This window comes from Schistocerca cancellata, chromosome 1 (genome assembly GCF_023864275.1).
Source record: "Schistocerca cancellata isolate TAMUIC-IGC-003103 chromosome 1, iqSchCanc2.1, whole genome shotgun sequence".
In the NCBI taxonomy this organism is placed as follows: domain Eukaryota; kingdom Metazoa; phylum Arthropoda; class Insecta; order Orthoptera; family Acrididae; genus Schistocerca; species Schistocerca cancellata.
Window position 1 is genome coordinate 156,861,790 of NC_064626.1, and position 20,409 is coordinate 156,882,198.

General features: G+C 41.9%; 1 protein-coding gene across 1 annotated transcript in view; it reads left to right on the forward strand.

Annotated features, from left to right (window-relative positions):
* LOC126167576 (putative phospholipase B-like lamina ancestor) overlaps nt 1–20,409 on the forward strand; it is a 141,701-nt gene that overhangs the window by 51,150 nt on the left and 70,142 nt on the right. Inside the window, exon 2 of the mRNA XM_049920487.1 lies at nt 13,036–13,205. The gene's annotated coding sequence lies outside the window, so the exon portion shown is untranslated. The remainder of the gene's footprint in view (nt 1–13,035; nt 13,206–20,409) is intronic.

Sequence of the window (20,409 nt, forward strand, 5' to 3'; positions counted from 1 at the left end):
AGAGGCATATATGCAGTCATTTTTCCCTCGTTCTATTTGGGAGTGGAACAGGGAGAGAAGATGCTAGTTGTGGTGCGAGGTACCCTCCGCCACGCACCGTATGGTGGACTGCGGAGTATGTATGTAGATGCAGAAGGAAATTTTCCACGTTCTTTTCAAATCGTCCCGGTATTTGCATTAAGCTATTTATGGGAAGCACGGAAAACCTATATCAGATTGTGGGCGGGTTTTTCAAACCCGGTCCTCCGAATGTGAAACTTCACTCGACAGTATAGCTCAAACCGAGACAACAGCTGAAGCCGCTTCACGGGACAGACGGTGCGGAGCTCAGACGGTAGACGATTAGGATAACCTGAGCTCAGCGCGCGGACCGCTGTGGCAGCGGCGGTGGCGACAGCCGCCTGCAGTCTGCGCGCACACACACACACACACACACACACACACACACACACACGCGCGCGCGCAGACAGACACGTGCACCCAAGCGCTACTCTTTATCAGCTGCACTCTCGCCCCACGTGTCGGCGTCGCGCGGCCGTCTCGACATCACTGCTGTAGTACCTCCCAGGCGCCACACTCCTTCCATAAAAGAGCTCCCTCCCCCCCCCCCCACACACACATGTACAATCGTCCTAAGGAAACGGACGGCACGCTATCATAGCCATCAGTCCCCTAGTTCCCTCAACTGCCATTAACTATTCCTTGATACCTCAGGATGTTTTCCAGCTACGTATCCCCTCTTTTACTCAAGTTGTGACATACTGTGCATCACTGTCCTTCGCAGTTCGACACATCGCGTCTTCATTAGTTACTCGATCTACCCATCTACTTAAAATCATTCTTCTTTAGCATCACATTTCTAAAGCTTCTGTTCCCTTCTTGTCAGAAATGTTTATCGTCTACGTGTCATTAAATGGTTCAAATGGCTCTGAGCACTAAAGGACTCAACATCTGAGGTCATCAGTCCCCTAGAACTTAGAACTACTTAGACCTAACTAACCTAAGGACATCACACACATCCATGCTCGAAGCTGGATTCGAACCTGCGACCGTAGCAGCAGCGCGGTTTCTGACTGTAGCGCCTAGAACCGCTCGGCCACTCCGACCGGCACGTGTCATTACCTTACAGGCCTACAATCCAGAAAAGTTTCTTCAGTAACGACTCCCTGACAGTTAAATTTATATCAAACTTTAAAAAAAGTCTTTTATTCACAAACTTTTTCTTACCTTTTCCAAATTACAATGCACCGCTTTCTACTTCGATCGGCTTCACACTTTACTTCCCAAATGTTAAAACGTTTCTACTACTTTCGACGTCTGATTTCGTAACCTGATTCCTTTGCATCGTGGGACCTAATTCGACTAAGTCCATTACCCAGCATTGTTGTTCTTGTGGTCTTCAGTACAGAGACTGGTTTGATGCAGCTCTCCATGCTGCTCTATCCTGTGCAAGCTCTTCATCTTCCAGTACCTACTGCAACCTACATCCCCTTCTGAATCTGTTTAGTGTATTCATCTCTTGGTCTCCCTCTACGATTTTTACCCTCAGCGCTGCCCTCCAATACTAAAATGGTGTTCCCTTGATGCCTCAGAATATGCCCTACCAACCGATCCCTTCTTCTAATCAAGTTGTGCCACAAATTTCTCTTCTCTCCAATTCAATTCAATACCTCCTCATTAGTTATGTGATCTACCCATCTAATCTTCAGCATTCTTCTGTAGCACCACATTTCGAAAGCTTCTATTCTCTTCTTGTCCAAACAATTTATCGTCCACGTTTCACTTCCATACATGGCTACACTCCATACAAATACTTTCAGAAACGACTTCCTGACACTTAAATCTATACTCGATGTTAACAAATTTCTCTTCTTCAGAAACTCTTTCCTTGCCACTGCCAGTCCTCATTTTATATCCTCTCTACTTCGACCATCATCAGTTATTTTGCTCCCCAAATAGCAAAATTCATTTACTACTTTATACCCAGCGTATACGAACGTAAACGCAGGCTCCATCTCCAACGCACGAGAGCACGCTATTTGTGTGTGTGTGTGTGTGTGTGTGTGTGTGTGTGTGTGTGTGTGTGTGTGTGGATAAGCCCTACATCAGTCACTTCGGAGCTGCAGAAAAATGTAGCTATCTATTTTCGTGAAGTCGGCTACGTACCTCAGGCAGTGTTACACGCATGCTCAGGTGTATAAACGTCGCGGGCCTCATACGTGACCGTCATTCGCAAGTTAAGCCTTAACTACACGGTATTTAGACTGACGTTAGTAACTTCATGGGGTATTTTTCGACCCGCAAAACAGAAACCATCTGAAACTTATTTACTTGTATGTTTCATTAAACTGTTGTTATACAAACAATAAAATAATGACTTTTATTTATGAAAATCAATCTTTATTAACCCTTCGATGCATGAGTGACAGAACTCGCAAAAATGTATGAGAGGGATCTATAAGACCCCTACCTTAAAACACACACAAAACATTTGTATTGAAAGTATTATCAAATTTTGACTGGGTTTGCGACACGGAATGGATAAGAAAGTATTTATTATGATACTGTGACCATTATTTTAGTATAATATGAAATGCATTTATACAAATTACGTTATAATTTTCTTAAGATTGAATAACCAACTCTCAGTTTTACTGATCGGCACCAGAAAATTTTGAAACTACCTCTTTAATTATTTTTTATTAAACACTGACCTACAGAATTTTCCCTGACAAAGACAACTCAAACGTAACCTATTCACTTATTACCCACAATATACAAGCCCAACGCAATCTGACTGCTATACATTGACAATATGACTTCCAATAATTAATACAAAAGAATAACCCTGAATTACAAGAAATGCTAACAATAAAACAAATCAAAAAAATATGAAACTAAAGAAATATGAAACTACCTCCCACTCCATTAATTGCCTAAACTCAGTTCAGTCACGAATCCCAACAGTGCAAACCTCATTCTTTTTCATAAGTCACTCACCTCACAGGAAGTCTTCATAACACGAACTACAGCAATTACAGTAAGTAGCAACTATAGCCAGCTAAATAAAAAGATTCTAACTGCTATAGACTCAACTACTAGGAGGCATATGGTTAGCGAAAGAAAGATTTTGTTGAAGAGCAAACAATGTATGTAGAAAATTTTACCTTATTCATGTGACATCCAGTTCTAAAAATTATACAGTTGTCAATAATTCCACTGCCCAAACATTATCAACCGAACATCCATCATCATACATTTCCTTGCGTATTTTCTTTTAAACATATCATTTAATCTCACTTTATAATGCATGTCCTACCAACACAGAGTTTCCACTAAGAATATCATGTCCACAGACTTCCCTATACACTCGCTAACTGCCAATTCGTCCAACCGCAGAAATTCTTGCCGAGGGCGCAGAACGCTGTCAGCGATATTAACACAGTTATATATTAACATAAAACATGCTATCTAAAATTTGCTTATTAAAAATAACAACCTTCAAAAATAATTTGACTAGTTCCTTTTCATATATTTTGTGTGCATTTGCGGAATTTTTGAGCACTTTTCTGCTTAACTGATGTGTGCACACGAAGCATATTCTCTTGGGTGATCTCCAGTTTCCGCGATCTTCGTCTGTTGGCGAGCCGTGCCGTGGCTCTTGGAAGTGCGGGTTGCTGATTCTCGTCTCCATATGAGAAAAAATTTCCTTTCATCCGATTTGTCTCCATATGCAGAGGAAGTTGCTGTGAAGAGAATCCGAGACATTTATTGGTACTGCAACTAATACGCTTGTCCATAAGACAAAATTCCATCTTCTTGACTGTCTATTTCAACGCATGTACGTAATTTCTGGTCAAGAGGATGAACTTGTGATTTACATTCACTCTGGAATAAAACTTTCTCTCACTTGTTTTTGCGTTGTCTACGTTGTGACTTGTTTTTACGTTGTCTACATTGGTGTTGTGGCGCAGAGAACATTTGGCCACATAACGTCATAGACCTGTCAAATTGTCTTTCAAATCTAAAAGATGATAAAATTACGCTGAACGTAGAAGCTTTCATTTCTAGTGGAAATTCCCTTCTGTTTTGTTACACTACCTTTTACTCGACCAGAAGAAATTGGCGTGATATTGTATAATTGTATTCTGCTCATTGGAGGCAGTGACTCACTCTGTTGGGTTCCATCATGACTGACAAGGAAATTAACAGTTCTGTTGTCTGACTCATTTAATTCTTCACTGCTTGCTTCACTTTCGAAGCTAGAAGATGCGAGTTCATTATTCTTTGGGCCATCAATGTCTGCATCATTGCTATCGCCCTAATCAAAAAGAGTTTAATCTTCAAGCCATTCAATATTAATTGACTGAACAATTCGATCACTTGTGCTGGCTTCAAATGATATTCTTTTGTCACTTACAGCTAGTATGCTATGCATGTTCTAAGTAAAGAATAGAAATAACTTACGTAGTTATCCTGTTAATGAAATTACCCTTACGCTCATGTAAAACTATTCTGGCATTGAGACATACCTTCAAAAAAAAATAGTCAGTTTTAGCTTTTACAGTACTTCTAAGCATATCAAAAAAGGGTATTACTTGGCGGAACCGATAGTTATCACAAACTTGCTACTTTAATGTGCCATTCAGATCAATGACAAATAAACTGTTCGAAAGACAGCTTGTTTTGTAATGCTTCTAAAAGATCCCTTTGATGCATTACACGTGTAGACTTACAAAATTAATAAAAGAAAATAATTAACTTATTTTGCAGCAAATAGTATATTTTTTGAAGAAAGTGAATTGTCTTTCCGACGACTACAGAGGATATCAACTAAAATAAACTGATTTTAAGACAATTTATGGATAAAATGAGAGGTTGTTGGCTGTAAAAGACCATTGTTATGCATCGGCGGATTAAAAAAGAAAACATAATATTACCAACAATTAACGCTCTTACATTAACATTGGACTCTTTAAACAGAATTTTTTAAATTAACTGAAAAAACAAAGAAATTCTACTTCAACAATGTTCAGAAACATGTTTTGAGATGAAATAATGATCTGTTAAGTAAGCTGCAAAGAATAAGTTAAACAATGGTTTTGAACAAAAGCAGTGACAGCAGGTACACGAACAAATCAACCAAGCACTTATTTTCGTTCGTGACAATCAAGGCGTACCTTCTTGTCAATGGAATGCATTTTGAACTTGTGTTTTTGACCTTTGTATCATGTTTTGGCAGTTTCTGTGTGTTTACGGCGTGGCATCGTGACACCTTCAATTTTTCTGGCTGACTCAGTCCCGTTTGGAATTGTACCTGCAGATTCGTCTGTCTTGCTATCATTTTCACAAATTTTCCAAAAGGCTTTGTCCATTGCAGTCTGGAAATCACAAGAAAAATTTTTCAAACTCATTTTTCCCTCTTAAATATTTGCTTTGATCGATGCCACGACGTGTGTGTTTTTCTTTTTTTTAATTTTTTTGCAAAATATCGATGCACCATCTTGCTATTCTCATTTATAACATTTTTTTCCGTGAAACTAACCATATTGTCTTAGTACTTCTTTGTTTACATCGCGAACATTCTCTTTTCCTGCTTCTTCATCGTCCTCTAATTGATATTTTCTTGATCAGATATTTCTGTATCACTGTTACTAAACTCGGCTGCATCTTGAAAACAATATGGTGTATCCAACGAGTCGGCAGTCTTTACTAGTTAACGACTACTCCACAATTTGATCATCTTTCAAACGTCGCCCCATTCGAAGTAAAACAATTGAAAATGCCAGAATGAGATTTTCACTCTGCAGCGAAGTGTGCGATGATATCAAACTTCCTGGCAGATTAAAACTGTGTGCTGGACCGAGACTCGAACTCGGAACCTTTGCCTTTCGCGGGCAAGTGCTCTACTATCTGAGCTACCCAAGCACAACTCACGCCCGGTCCTCACAGTTTCACTTCTGCCGCTGCAGAGTGAAAATCTCATTCTGGAAACATCCCCCAGGCTGTGGCTAAGCCATGCCTCCGCAATATGCTTTCTTTCAGGAGTGCTAGTTCTGCAAGGTTCGCAGGACAGCTTCTGTAAAGTTTGGAAGGTAGGAGACGAGGTACTGGCAGAAGTAAAGCTGTGAGGACGGGGCGTGAATCGTGCTTGGGTAGCTCAGATGGTGGAGCACTTGCCTGCGAAAGGCAGAGGTCCCGAGTTCGAGTCTCGGTCCGGCACACAGTTTTAATCTGCTAGGAAGTTTCAATTGAAAATGATTTGTGATGACATATAAGAAAAGTAACGTTTATAGCTTCGCGGGGCAGATTTTGAACCCATTTGGTACGTAACTACTGAAATAATCATCGTCGGCTAGCACGCGCCTGCGAAATTCAAAAGTATAGTCGGTACTAAGATTACGTAGAGGCGGAGTGGCAACGGTGTTATAGGAACGGAATTGTAGACAAAAGAATGACACGCGAGGTAATTGATTACTTAGCGGATATACAGGGCTATTACAAATGATTGAAGTGATTTCATAAATTCATTGTAGCTCCATTCGTTGATATATGGTCACGACACACTACAGATACGTAGAAAAACTCATAAAGTTTTGTTCGGCTGAAGCCGTACTTCAGGTTTCTGCCGCCAGAGCGCTCGAGAGCGCAGTGAGTCAAAATGGCGACAGGATCCGAGAAAGCGTATGTCGTGCTTGAATGCACTCACATCAGTCAGTCATAACAGTGCAACGACACTTCAGCACGAAGTTCAACAAAGATCCACCAACTGCTAACTCCATACGGCGATGGTATGCGCAGTTTAAAGCTTCTGGATGCCTCTGTAAGGGGAAATCAACGGGTCGGCCTGCAGTGAGCGAAGAAACGGTTGAACGCGTGCGGGCAAGTTTCACACGTAGCCCGCGGAAGTCGACGAATAAAGCAAGCAGGGAGCTAAACGTACCACAGCCGACGGTTTGGAAAATCTTACGGAAAAGGCTAAAGCAGAAGCCTTACCGTTTACAATTGCTACAAGCCCTGACACCCGATGACAGTCAAACGCTTTGAATTTTCGGCGCGGTTGCAACAGCTCATGGAAGACGATGCGTTCAGTGCGAAACTTGTTTTCAGTGATGAAGCAACATTTTTTCTTAATGGTGAAGTGAACAGACACAATGTGCGAATCTGGGCGGTAGAGAATCCTCACGCATTCTTGCAGCAAATTCGCAATTCACCAAAAGTTAACGTGTTTTGTGCAACCTCACGGTTTAAATTTTACAGCCCCTTTTTCTTCTGCGAAAAAAACGTTACAGGACACGTGTATCTGGACATGCTGGAAAATGGGCTCATGCCACAACTGGAGACCGACAGCGCAGACTCCATCTTTCAACAGGATGGTGCTCCACCGCACTTCCATCATAATGTTCGGCATTTCTGAAACAGGAGATTGGAAAACCGATGGATCGGTCGTGGTGGAGATCATGATCAGCAATTCATGTCATGGCCTCCACGCTCTCCCGACTTAACCCCAAGCGATTTCTTTCTGTGGGGTTATGTGAAAGATTCAGTGTTTAAACCTCCTCTACCTAGAAACGTGCCAGAACTGCGAGCTCGCATCAACGATGCTTTCGAACTCATTGATGGGGACATGCTGCGCCGAGTGTGGGAGGAACTTGATTATCGGCTTGATGTCTGCCGAATCACTAAAGAGGCACATATCGAACATTTGTGAATGCCTAAAAAAACTTTTTGAGTTTTTGTATGTGTGTGCAAGGCATTGTGAAAATATCTCAAATAATAAAGTTATTGTAGAGCTGTGAAATCGCTTCAATCATTTGTAATAACCCTGTAGTTAAGGGTTAAAGATACAATTGAAACAACTCTAAACATCGCAAGGAAATGGGTAACTGCGCACGGAGGAAGAAAACCCTATGGGCTCGGGTGGCTGAACTACCTCTCGTGGCCCCCCAGCCAACAGTGCTGTGTGACTCTTTCTTTCCACAAGAAAAAGAATAATAGCGTTTGGAGCGGCAAGGTGGGAGAGGAACACGGGCCGGTGCCTCCTGGCGAGGCCGCTGAGAGTTGTTGGCAGAGGCCAGCGCAGAGTTCCCCAGTGACCTGGTTCTGGCAGCCTGTGCGAGTGCCGACGCGTCCGGCACTAAACACGGGCCAGCGCTACCGCCGTGTGCGTACCCTACTTCGCGCCCAGGCCTCCTCACTTTCTCCGCCCTGACCTACCTCGCTCTACTCGCTTGCTAAGTGTCAACTACTTTTACTTAGCGTTTCATTCCGACCGTGACCTCCCGCAGATGGGGATTGGCCTGCGTCTACGAGTATACTTCGCTTGCCACCGATCAGCGCTCCTAGGGGGTAGCAGAGGATCAAGGAGGTAAAAATACGAGGGCTAGTAGAAATCCTTGGGTAACACAAGAAATATTGAATTTAATTGATGAATGGAGAAAATATAAAAATGCAGTAAAGGAAGCAGGCAAAAAGGAATACAAACGTCTCAAATATGAGATCGACAGGAAGCGCAAAATGGATAAGCAGGGATGGCTAGATGACAAATGTAAGGATGTAGAGGCTTATCTCACTACGGGTAAGATAGATAGTGCCTACATGAAAATTAAAGAGAGAGAGAAAAGAGTGCCACTTGTATTAATATCAAGAGCTCAGATGGAAATCCAGTTCTAACAAGCGAACCTCCCTATCGCACCCCCCTCAGATTTAGTTATAAGTTGGCACAGTGGATAGGCCTTGAAAAACTGAACACAGATCAATCGAGAAAACAGGAAGAAGTTGTATGGAACTATCAAAAAAATAAGCAAAATATACAAACTGAGTAGTCCATGCGAAACATTGGCAACATCAAAGATAGTGTGAGCTCAGGAGCGCCGCGGTCCCGTGGTTAGCGTGAGCAGCTGCGGAACGAGAGGTCCTTGGTTCAAGTCTTCCCTCGAGTGAAAAGGTTATTTTCGCAAAGTTATGATCTGTCCGTTCGTTCACTGACGTCTCTGTTCACTGTAATAAGTTTAGTGTCTGTGTTTTGTGACCGCACCGCAAAACCGTGCGATTAGTAGACGAAAGGACGTGCCTCTCCAATAGGAACCGAAAACATTTGATCGTAAGGTCATAGGTCAACCGATTCCTCCACAGGAACACACGTCTGATATATTCTATACGACACTGGTATAGCATGTGCGTCACATGACAGGAATATGTTGTCGACCCACCTAACTTGTACACTTGGCGAATGTGTAAAAAGATTCTTCTACCTTGCCCGATTTAGGTTTTCTTGTGGATGTGATAATCACTCCCAAAAAGGTGATGAAAACATAAGAGTTTGTCACATAAACTGCAACAAATGAATGCAACAGTTTCACAGTAGCACAGTTTTCAATCTGCTCTGTCAAAACATATGTTTTTAACGTTTTCAAATTTTTCCGTGTGCAAACTGTCAAATCCCGCATATGTCCAAGCAAATCTGAACATGTACTGGAATTTTGGAGAGCGAAATTGATTACATGAAAAACTGTGCTTTTCACTCGACGGAAGACGTGAACCAAGGACCTCTCTTTCCGCAGCTGCTCAGGCTAACCACGGGACCACGGCGCTCCGGAACTCACATTCTCCTTGATGTTCCCAATCTTGCCCATGAACTACTCAGTTTGTATATATATTTTTTTCATAGTTCCACACAACTTCTTCCTGTTTTCTCGATTGATCTGTGTTCAGTTTTTCAAGGCCTATGCACTGTGCCAACTTATAACTAAATCTGAGCGGGGTGCGATGGGAAGGTTCCCTTGTAAGAAAAGAAGGGAAAGCAGAAAGGTGGAAGGAGTATGTAGAGGGTCTATACGAGGGCGTTGTACTTGATGACAATATTATGGAAATGGAAGAGGGTGTAGATGAAGGTGAAATGGGACGTATGATACTGCGTGAAGAGTTTGACAGAGCACTGAAAGACCTGAGTCGAAACCAGGCCCCAGGAGTAGGCAACATTCCATTAGAACTACTGAAAGCCTTGGGAGAGCCAGTCCTGACAAAACTCTAGCACCTGGTGAGCAAGATGTATGAGACAGGCGAAATACCCTCAGACTTCAAGAAGAATATAATAATTCCAATCCCAAAGAAAGCAGGTGTTGACAGATGTGAAAATTACCGAACTATCAGTTTAATAAGTCACAGCTGCAAAATACTAACGCGAATTCTTTACGGACGAATGGAAAAACTGGTAGAAGCCGACCTCGGGGAAGATCAGTTTGGATTCCGTAGAAATGTTGGAACACGTGAGGCAATACTGACCCTACGACTTATCTTAGAAGATAGATTAAGCAAAGGAAAACCTACATTTCTAGCATTTGTAGACTTAGAGAAAGCTTTTGACAACATTGATTGGAATACACTCTTTCTAATTCTGAAGGTGGCAGGGGTAAAATACAGGGAGCTAAAGGCTATTTACAATTTGTACAGAAACCAGATGGCAGTTATAAGAGTCGAGGGACATGAAAGGGAAGCCGTAGTTGGGAAGGGAGTGAGACAGAGTTGTAGCCTCTCCCCGATGTTATTCAATGTATATACTGAGCAAGCAGTAAAGGAAAAAAAGGAACAATTCGGAGTAGGTATTAAAATCCAGGGAGAAGAAATAAAAACTTTGAGGTTCGCCGATGACATTGTAATTCTGTCAGAGACAGCAAAAGACTTGGAAGAGCAGTTGAACGGAATGGAGAGTGTCTGGAAGGGAGGATATAAGATGAACATCAACAAAAGCAAAATGAGGATAATGGAATGTAGTCGAATTAAATTGGGTTTTGCTGACGGAATTAGATTAGGAAATGAGACACTTAAATTAGTAAAGAAGTTTTGCTGTTTGGGGAGCAAAATAACTGATGATGGTCGAAGTAGAGAGGATACAAAATGTAGACTGGCAATGGCAAGGAAAGCGTTTCTGAAGAAGAAAAATTTGTTAACATCGAGTATAGATAAGTGTAAGGAAGTCGTTTCTGGAAGTATTGGTATGGAGTGTAGCCATGTATGGAAGTGAAACATGGACGATAAATAATTTGGACAAGTAGAGAATAGAAGCTTTCGAAATGTGGTGCTACAGAAGTATGCTGAAGATTAGATGCGTAGATCACATAACTAATGAGGACGTATTGAACAGAATTGGGGAGAAGAGGAGTTTGTGGCACAACTTGACTAGAAGAAGGGATCGGTTGGTAGGACATGTTCTGAGGCATCAAGGGATCACCAATTTAGTATTGGAGGGCAGCGTGGCAGGTAAAAATCGTAGGGGGAGACCAAGAGATGAATAAACTAAGCAGATTCAGAAGGATGCAGGTTGCAGTAGGTATTGGGAGATGAAGAAGCTTGCACAGGATAGAGTAGCATGGAGAGCTGAATCAAACCAGTCTCAGGACTGAAGACCACAACAACAGCAACAAATGGTTCAAATGGCTCTGAGCACTATAGGACTTAACATCTGAGGTCATCAGTCCCCTAGAACATAGAACTACTTAAACCTAACTAACCTAAGGACATCACACACATCCGAGCCGCGTTGCTCATGCGCCATCTGCCACAGCTAAGCCAGGGATGCACACCTCTCCCGTCGCCTGGCGAGCCATGCATTTTGCAATTTTCAACATTAAAAACAATCTTTGCAGTGTGTCTTAGCAGCTAAAATTTTGACATTGTGTTTCTTACAGTTTATTCTTTCCGTGTTAAAAACTACAGGACAATTTTCCACATGTCGGACTGAACCGGGCTACACTACTTTTTCACCCCCACCCCTTTGGAAAAGAGTTGGCTCTTACCCCCACAGCGATTCTTTCAAGACAGTTAGTGATGTGTGTATCAAGATAGGTTAAAATCAGTGCAGTGGTGTAGAATGAGATGTGGAACATATGTACATACATAGATGCGTCTTGATACAGTAATATATATATATATATATATATATATATATATATATATATATATATATCAACTGTTTTAACGAGTTTCGGCATACTGCCATCAATAGATTCTATAAGACAGAACTAAACGGTGCAACATGTTTCAGGTTATCTGCCACATAGTACCATGTACTTACAATTATGTAGCACAGTCTGCTGAAAAGCGTTACAACAGTTGACGTGGCAAAATAAATTGCTAACCCGACAGTAGTTTTTTTCATTCTGAAAGCGTTTTAACCAAATTTGTGACATTATTTCTGAATGGGCACCGATAAATATGTTTTTGAACATATTCACGGCTAAGAAATAGTAATAACGGCAATAATAAAACTAATAACAGTAAGAATAGTGTGCTTCGGTTTGGAAGCTAATTTGAAGATAAAAATTTGCATATCGTTAGTGTAACAGACATCAGCTGTCAGCGTAGCCCATTATTGGTGAATTTAGCTGGCGTAATCACAATAGCACTAAGAAGTAATTCATAGTTTTTGTTAATACAGTATTATTCTTTTATTATGGGATCTACTAAAAACTATAACCGAATGCCTGTACGAATGGAAGAATTGCAAGGTGTACTGAAAGGCATGCAGACTTAAAAAGTAGGCATGTGGAGTAGTAAGCAAGCGTCTGTTGTTTCTACGTTGCACCGGATACGGTACTACTTTTACATCTTTGCTCAGTGTGTGTTCTGAAAAGATATCTCTGTTGAAATCGGGTATGTACACCACCAAGAAAAACACGGGTGCATTGAACCATAGTCCTTAAATTTGCTAGCCGAGTCAGAAATATTAGGATACAGCTCTGGCGCGATCGTGTACATAATATATTGTTGCCAATGGAACATGACGTCAGAAAGAAACCGCGCGTCCCACTGACGAATTTTGTTGGGGCATACGCTTAGTTCTAGCAACAGTCTGATGGGGAAGTTTCAAAAATTGAAAATATAAAAAATACGTTGTATTTCTTTTTATTTTTAGATGCAGCGCAGCAAGCGGGTGATATATAAGCGCCGCGCTTGTGCCGGCCATAAAGATGGGGAGTCCTTGGCTGGAGGGGTGTTTGCCTAGCGGCGCTAACTGATTTATGCCCCGGGTTCCAGGTGCCTGCTGAGACTCCGCACGTAAACGTTTACCTGTTGGGAGCGCAGCTACTCAACCTGTTCGATGGGGTGAGGACACTATAGCGCCGTATATGAACCCAGCGTTCCTGGACGACACATCTTCTTGGGGCTTCCTCTCTTCTGGCCAAAATCTTCTTCCTCTTCTTCCGGTAAGTACCAAACCGCTTCACAGCGCGAAACGTGTTTGCTGTTCTCATTGCAGCGTGTGTGGTGCAGACTTCGTGATGGCGTAACGTGATCCTGTTAATTGTTTTGACCCGGCGCAAGAGGCTGGATTGGCACCGACAGAAGTGACTCGTTTGGTTTCAGCTGGATACAGCTAGAGTTACTGTGCAGTTAAATGACTATACAGCCTCTTTTTTATGCTTTATTTATTCCAAGACGCAGTGTTGGTTTTCATCCATCTTCAGGTGGCGTTCTGCATTAAATTGTGTTTCGATCATTCTTAAGTTTGTGCCAACAGCATTTCAAAAGCTACTGTTCCTTTAGCTCTCACTTTTGTCTAGGCGTGTACGAGGGGAGTTTGAAAAGTCCGTGCAAAGTCCGAGAGGTTGCACCACCGGCGCGTATCGAGGTCATGTTTAGTTAGTGGCATCTTTGGAAAGAACGCACATCAAGTTTCAGACATATTGGTATGTTTCTTTGTGTTTGGCAATCGTGTGAATCAAGGAAGTCGAGTGATTGTCAAAAAATGGACGAAAAAGAATTTTGTGTAGTGATTAAACATTGCTTTATGAAAGGCAAAACGCCTCAGGAGACTAAAGAGAAGCGCGATAAACATTACTGTGACTCTGCAACTTCGATTAGAACAGTTTATAAGTGGTTTAAAAGTTTTCGGAGTGGCCATATGGGCACAAGTGGTGCTGAACGTTCTGGACGCCCTGTGGAGGTTACGAATCCAGAAATCATTGATAAAATCCATGATATGGTGATGGATGACTGGAGAGTTAAGGTGCATGAGACTGCTAGTGCTGTGGGTATCTCGAATGAACGGGTACATAACATTTGGACGTGAGAAAGCTATCCGCAAGATGGGTTCCGCGATTGCTCACACTTGACCAAAAACAGAATCGTGTGAAGTGTTACAAGGATGGTTTGCAACTGTTCAGGAAGAATGCGCAGGAATTTAAGCGTCATTTCGTCACTGTGGATGAAACATGGATACATTACTACACTCCTGAGACCAAGGAACAATCTAAACAATGTGTTACCAAGGGAGAATCTGCACCAAAAAAGGCGAAGACCATTCCTTCGGCCGGAAAGGTTATGGCGACGGTCTTTTGTGATTCGCAAGGGATAATCCTCATCGACTGTCTGGAAACCGGTAAATCTATTACAGGTGCATATTATTTATCGTTATTGGACCGTTTGAAAACCGAGCTGCAAGAAAAACGTTGCCGATTGGACCGCAAAAAAGTCCTTTTCCATCACGATAATGCACCAGCACACACCTCAGCAGTGGTGGTCGCAAAATAGGATTCCAACTCGTTTCACATCCCCCCTAATCTCCAGAGTTGGCTCCCTCAGACTACTATTTGTTCCCCAATGTGAGGAAATGGCTGGCGGGACAAAGATTTTATTCAAACGAGGAGGTGATTGCAGCAACTAATAGCTATTATTTTGCTGACTTGGACAATTCCTGTTATTCAGAACAGCGTTGGACTAAGTGTATAAGTCTAAAAGGAGACTATGTAGAAAAATAACAAAGGTATACCCCAAACACGTAAATAGTTTTTATTTTTGCACGGAGGTTTTCAAACGCCCCTCGTAGCTACAGGGCTTGGAGAAAAATATTGACACTCCACGAGGAATGCGTGTTTGAAGGTAAACGCGGGTCCCAGCCTAGGATGCAGGTCGCGCTGTTATCTTTGACTACGCATGACACCTGTGCAATGTCCTCAATACGTTACAAGTGTCAGAACAGTGCTCTGTGAAGTTGTGAGTGCATTATGTCAGAGCTAAGTGATTCTAACGTGGGAAAATTGTTTGTGCTCAAACGGTAGGTGCTTCCGTAACCATGGAAATCGAAGTGTTTGGTGTTTTAAGAGGTATCGTATCGAATACAGCAAAGCGAAAAAACGTCACCCGCTAGGTCACAACGCGTACGAAAGCGTGTGTTGAGTGATCGCGATAGACGGTTATTGAAGAGGATTTTGACGAAGCATAAGAGGACGAGAGCTGGAAAATTCACTACAGAACTGAATGTCGCACTCGCGAACCGTGTCAACACCAAAACAACACTAAGAGAGCTCAATAAGCAGCGAACTGGAGGGCAAGCTGAAATTCTAAAACGACTCGTCACTGATGCAAATTCGTGTGACAAGAAAACGTCGTACCGAAGCCATAAAACTTGTACTATGGAGCAATGGAAGAACGTCATTTGGCCAGATTAGTCTTTCACGCAGTTTCAAACTTCTGGCAGAGTTTTAGTCCCAGGAGTGAAACATGACGTGGGTCGGCGATGGACTGGGCAGCCATACAGACGCAGCCATAGCGACGCATTACTGCCGAGGGACTGTGTTTCCGTTTTGGCTGATGTGATTTCTCCCGTGGTATAATGTTTATTTCGCATTGGTGATGCTATGCACCAAGAAGATTGGGCCCTTGTTCACGCAGGTCACATCGTCCAGGACTGGTGTTGTGAGCAAGAGGATCAAGCGTCGCATATCCCCTGGCCATGGCAGTCAACACATCTCAGTGTTATTGAGCCTTTATGATCTACTTTGGAGAGAAGGGTGCGTTATTACTACCCATACCCATAATCGTTACCTCAACTTGCCACTGTTTTGCAGGGTAAATATTACAAGATCCCCCTGAAAATCGCACGGGACCAGTATATATCTATTCCGAGACGACTGGAAGCTGTTTTGAGCGCCGTCATGTTGTGTTCTCGGTGTTTCTATATTTTCGTCCACCCCCTGTACGTGTGATCGTAGGTCGCTGGAGCAACGAAGGTTGACAAGTAACTTGAAAAACAAACCACATCATTCCCGTTTTCAAGAAAGTCGTCTGACTGAATTATATGTTCGCCCCTGGTAGCTCAGTGGTCAGCGCGACGGAATGTCATACCTACGGGCCGGTTTCGATTCCCGGCTGGGTCGGAGATTTTCTCCGCTCAGGGACTGGGTGTTGTGTTGTCCTTATCATCATCGTTTCATCCCCATCGACACGCAAGTCGCCGAAGTGGCGTCAACTCGAAAGACTTGCACCAGGCGAACAGTCTACACGACGGGAGGCCCTAGCCACACGGCATTACCATGACTGAATTATATCGTTGACGTCAGTATGTAGTAAAATTATGGAACTTATTCTATGCTCACCGATTGTAAAAATTAGGAGAACTAAAATTCGTATCGCGAAAGCAAAGTTCTTACAAAACGCAGATAGCTCTGCTCGTCCATCAAATCCAGAGGGTCATATGCAAGCCCGTAGCGAAAACTTAGACTGGTGAAACTATCCGATAGTATAAACAAAAACTTTCCAGCGAACCTGGATCCACAAACGAGCGGTTGGCGATATAATTACGATTGTTTGGTTCCACCGACTGCAGTATGAAATATTGTCCAAGGTAGTACAATGTATTTAAAATGTAAAGTTTTCAATTAAGTCCCCATCTATTTGGCTCATAGCTCACATTCGTGGTCTACCTTACCATTTGGCACATTCGGGACTGTGCTTCATACATGTTGGCCCCCTTCCCATGTTGCTGGTGATGTTAAACGACGTCCAACGCGCCGATATGGTCCGAGATGTCTAGGTCGAGTAGTGTCTGTACCTTGGCTTCTAAGACCATATGACCTCAATCTCTGTGTTGTTCTGTCTGGTGTCACATTAAAAGTGAAGCGTACAACCACTGCCGGATTAAGCCAATGCGGGGCCCGTAGCAGTTGTTAAGATGATGTCCATGGTTTGCTGTAGGACTCGATGTTCGAGATATAAAATAAAACACACTTTTCTTAAGTTTCTAAACGATATGTACATTTTCTTGGATGGTTATGGTCGTACAAACATTTAAGACATCATTTCTTTTCGCACAATGAGAAAATGTAAACTCTACCCTACTTTAATCATATTTTTATGCAAATTCACTTCATTAAATTTGTGCGAAATAGTAAAGTTAATACAGTGGTAGAAATGAGGCAGTCAAGGAACAAAAATTTAAGAAAAGAACAGTATTTACAATCAAATTAAACGAATCAAAACAAAGACCACAATTATTTTGATAAGAATTTTTATAAAAATTACCGCTCTGTAAGTACTGAACACGCGACCTTCAGGTTACGAGCCTTAGCTAATACGATGCAGAGCCGCTGGTTAAACTCATTTTTTTTAATGGTTTAGTGTCTCACAAGAACACATTTTCACGAACGATGATCCACCACAGTAGATGGCTGCATGGTGTGGGACCTGGGACCCAATCCAAAATATCGATCCCACCCTTGGTGTCTCACTGCCAAATAAACTTTGCGAAAGTAAATGAATTATAACGATAACATTTTATTATCAGATGAAACACAGTTAACTAATACGTTGCACATAGAACTTACTTTTTTACCTTGGTAGCATATATAAACGAAACAAGTAAGCTTACTTTATTCTTCAGTGCTTTCAGTTTTTGTCTCTACAAATTTCGCAATCTCTTGAAAAATTTATATTTCACTCTCTTATTCCTACTGTTGTTAAACGGTAGTATTGCTTTCCACTAGTCCGCAGCGACCGGCAAAGAAACAAAGACATAAAACAAACGCAGGAACCGCAAAACTACAACGTGTTACACAGAAATAGTCCACCAACAAGAAAGTAACGTTTACTCTAGACAGCTGGTATCAAAAGTAGTATAAGAAAAGAAAACGCACTGTAGGAAGAATGAACGACTGTAATAGCAGACTTACAAAAATAAATACGGTATCCATTAATTACTTTCTTATTGGTAATCCATAGAACCCTATAGTAATTGATCGGATTATTACGGGTAGCTCGGACAACATTGGGGAATTCCCTCGTAATTTGCGGTGTTGTCAACTTGACGACACATGATGTACAGTGTAGCCAACGCTCACTTTTAGAAGTAAGCTATAACTGTTACCACTCATTGTAGATTTGGACGCTACCCTCTTTTCATTAGAGTTAGACTGTAGGCAGAATAGCACTCATACATAACCAAGGGCGCCCATACCGGGGGGCAAGGGGGGCCCGTAGCATTTGCTAACTGTTGCAACGTGGCTGATCTGGCACTGTGTATTGTACAGCACTCCCGTTGATATGGTTGAAGAACTGGAGCAATTCCTTTTTTCTTCTCTTTCTTGGTTGGTTATTAACGGATTTGGCATGGTTAATTTAAAGGGTGGCCAGATGCCCTCCTTGTCACCACCTTGTTAACCCAACTTCCTCCCTTCTCCCTCTATGGAATGGAGCATGTTTACCCCAAATATCTGTGAGGAGTATTATTCGTGGGAAAGTGAGCGAAAGTTTTCTAGACTTCGTAACTCAGACGGGACTAAGATACGAGACCGGTACCCGCTTAGTGGTATGTGGGAAACCGCCTAAAAACCGCATCCAGGCTGGCTGGCTCATCGACTCTCGTTATTAACCCTCCGGGCGGACTCTCCGTGGCGCTTTAACACATATAGCTATCTGGAAGGGTTGCAGAACTAGAGCAATTTTGTCAAGATCTAAGGAACTATCCAGGAATGTTTGAAATAATATTCGTAACTCATAGCGGAGACGTGTACAGTGCTGTGTCACAATAAAAGGATGACACCTACTTAAAAAAAAAGAAAGTACGAATGTACGGGAAACGTAACATATAACCTGCTGAAGCAGTACTGCATTTGTTGCTAAGTTGGCCGTAGGTGAAATTTGAGCCCAGTTACATGGGAGTTAATCGGAAAGTTTACATTTCAAGTAAATTTATACTAACTAGGACCATATTTCATAGAGAAGTCAGTGTCGGCTCATAACCACACATATAACAGCTGGATTGCGGGCCTATGTTTGTTGGAACTTTTTTGCTTCTATTATCGTATACTTTCGTCCGTGTCAGTTTGCGGTATCCATTTGCGGTACTAATTACGATCTGCCTGTTTACAGACATTTCAGAAACTGATACTGTTGTTCTGTGTGTTAGCTGAAGTGTTTGATATGGCTCACTTTCATTAGGGCTCTGTCATCAGTCTGTGCCTAGGCAGGTCTTTTGCTTTTTCCTGTTCTTCTTAAGAATGTAGAAATTCTTAGTAGTATCTTTAAATAGAAGTGAAATTTATTTATGAAACATTGATCTCTAGTATCAAGTTGGTATCATAAAGATATTTGTGATTCGAATGGCCACGGCGTACAGTACCTATAATTTCTTAGTATCAGTCGCCAAAGGATAAACAGAGATTCTGCGCACAAGAGACAAAGATAACGATGTGTACCGCCTGCTTTAAGTTGTTTGTTGTTGGCCTGACAAAGGATAGCGGTTGGCCAAGAATTATCTTGGGACTCTCAGCTTCCTTCGTTATCGCTTAAAATGATTGTTTTTCGTAGTGTTCGTTTCTTAACTTTGTAAATCTTACTTCACTAACTAAATGAATAGTTTTATTTATGATGATTATAATAGACTGAATTATCCATAATTTCAAACGAAACGCTAAGAACATTCCGAGAATGACGTCGGATACTTGAACACAGACATCTTGACAATCTCGTGGGCTTTGCTTTATTCTGCTGGAATGTAACGCCTGTATTTTACAGCCTTTTTTACTTAGAAATAAGCTCAATTTATTAAGCTCCTCCATGTCGACATTGTGGTTGATGCAATAAGCCAGCCCACTCCAAATGATCCTGAACGAGAGTACACACACCGAGGAGCTATTTTCGCTAAGTAATTCCAGAAATATTGCGAATGTTCTGGTGCGCGGAAGTAATTTTTAACGTTTGTAGGTGCCCAGTTATGAAACCGATTTTGTAGTCGAGCTATTTTTTTCCGTGGCATCGCAAAAAACCTCGGAGGAGGATTTCATCGACGTAAAAACTGTGCGCATCTTGATCAATTAGTAAGAAGATATGATCGCCACAAACCGCTGTCCCATTATCCGGAAATTATGTCCCATAAACATCTTCCATATCGTAGTAGCAAATGTAAACATCTATCATAGTGTTTAAAAAAAACACATGACTCATAGGGTCATTATATGGCTATAATTTCAAGTGTACAAAATGTCGACATTGGTCAGTGATACATGCTACACTACCAGAAAAAAATGCATCCTCAAGGAAATTTTATTGACAACTAAGACGTAGGTATGTCTGATATCAAATTCAGACCAAGTGAAACATACGTCAGAGTAAAGGGTGTCTGAACAGACGCAT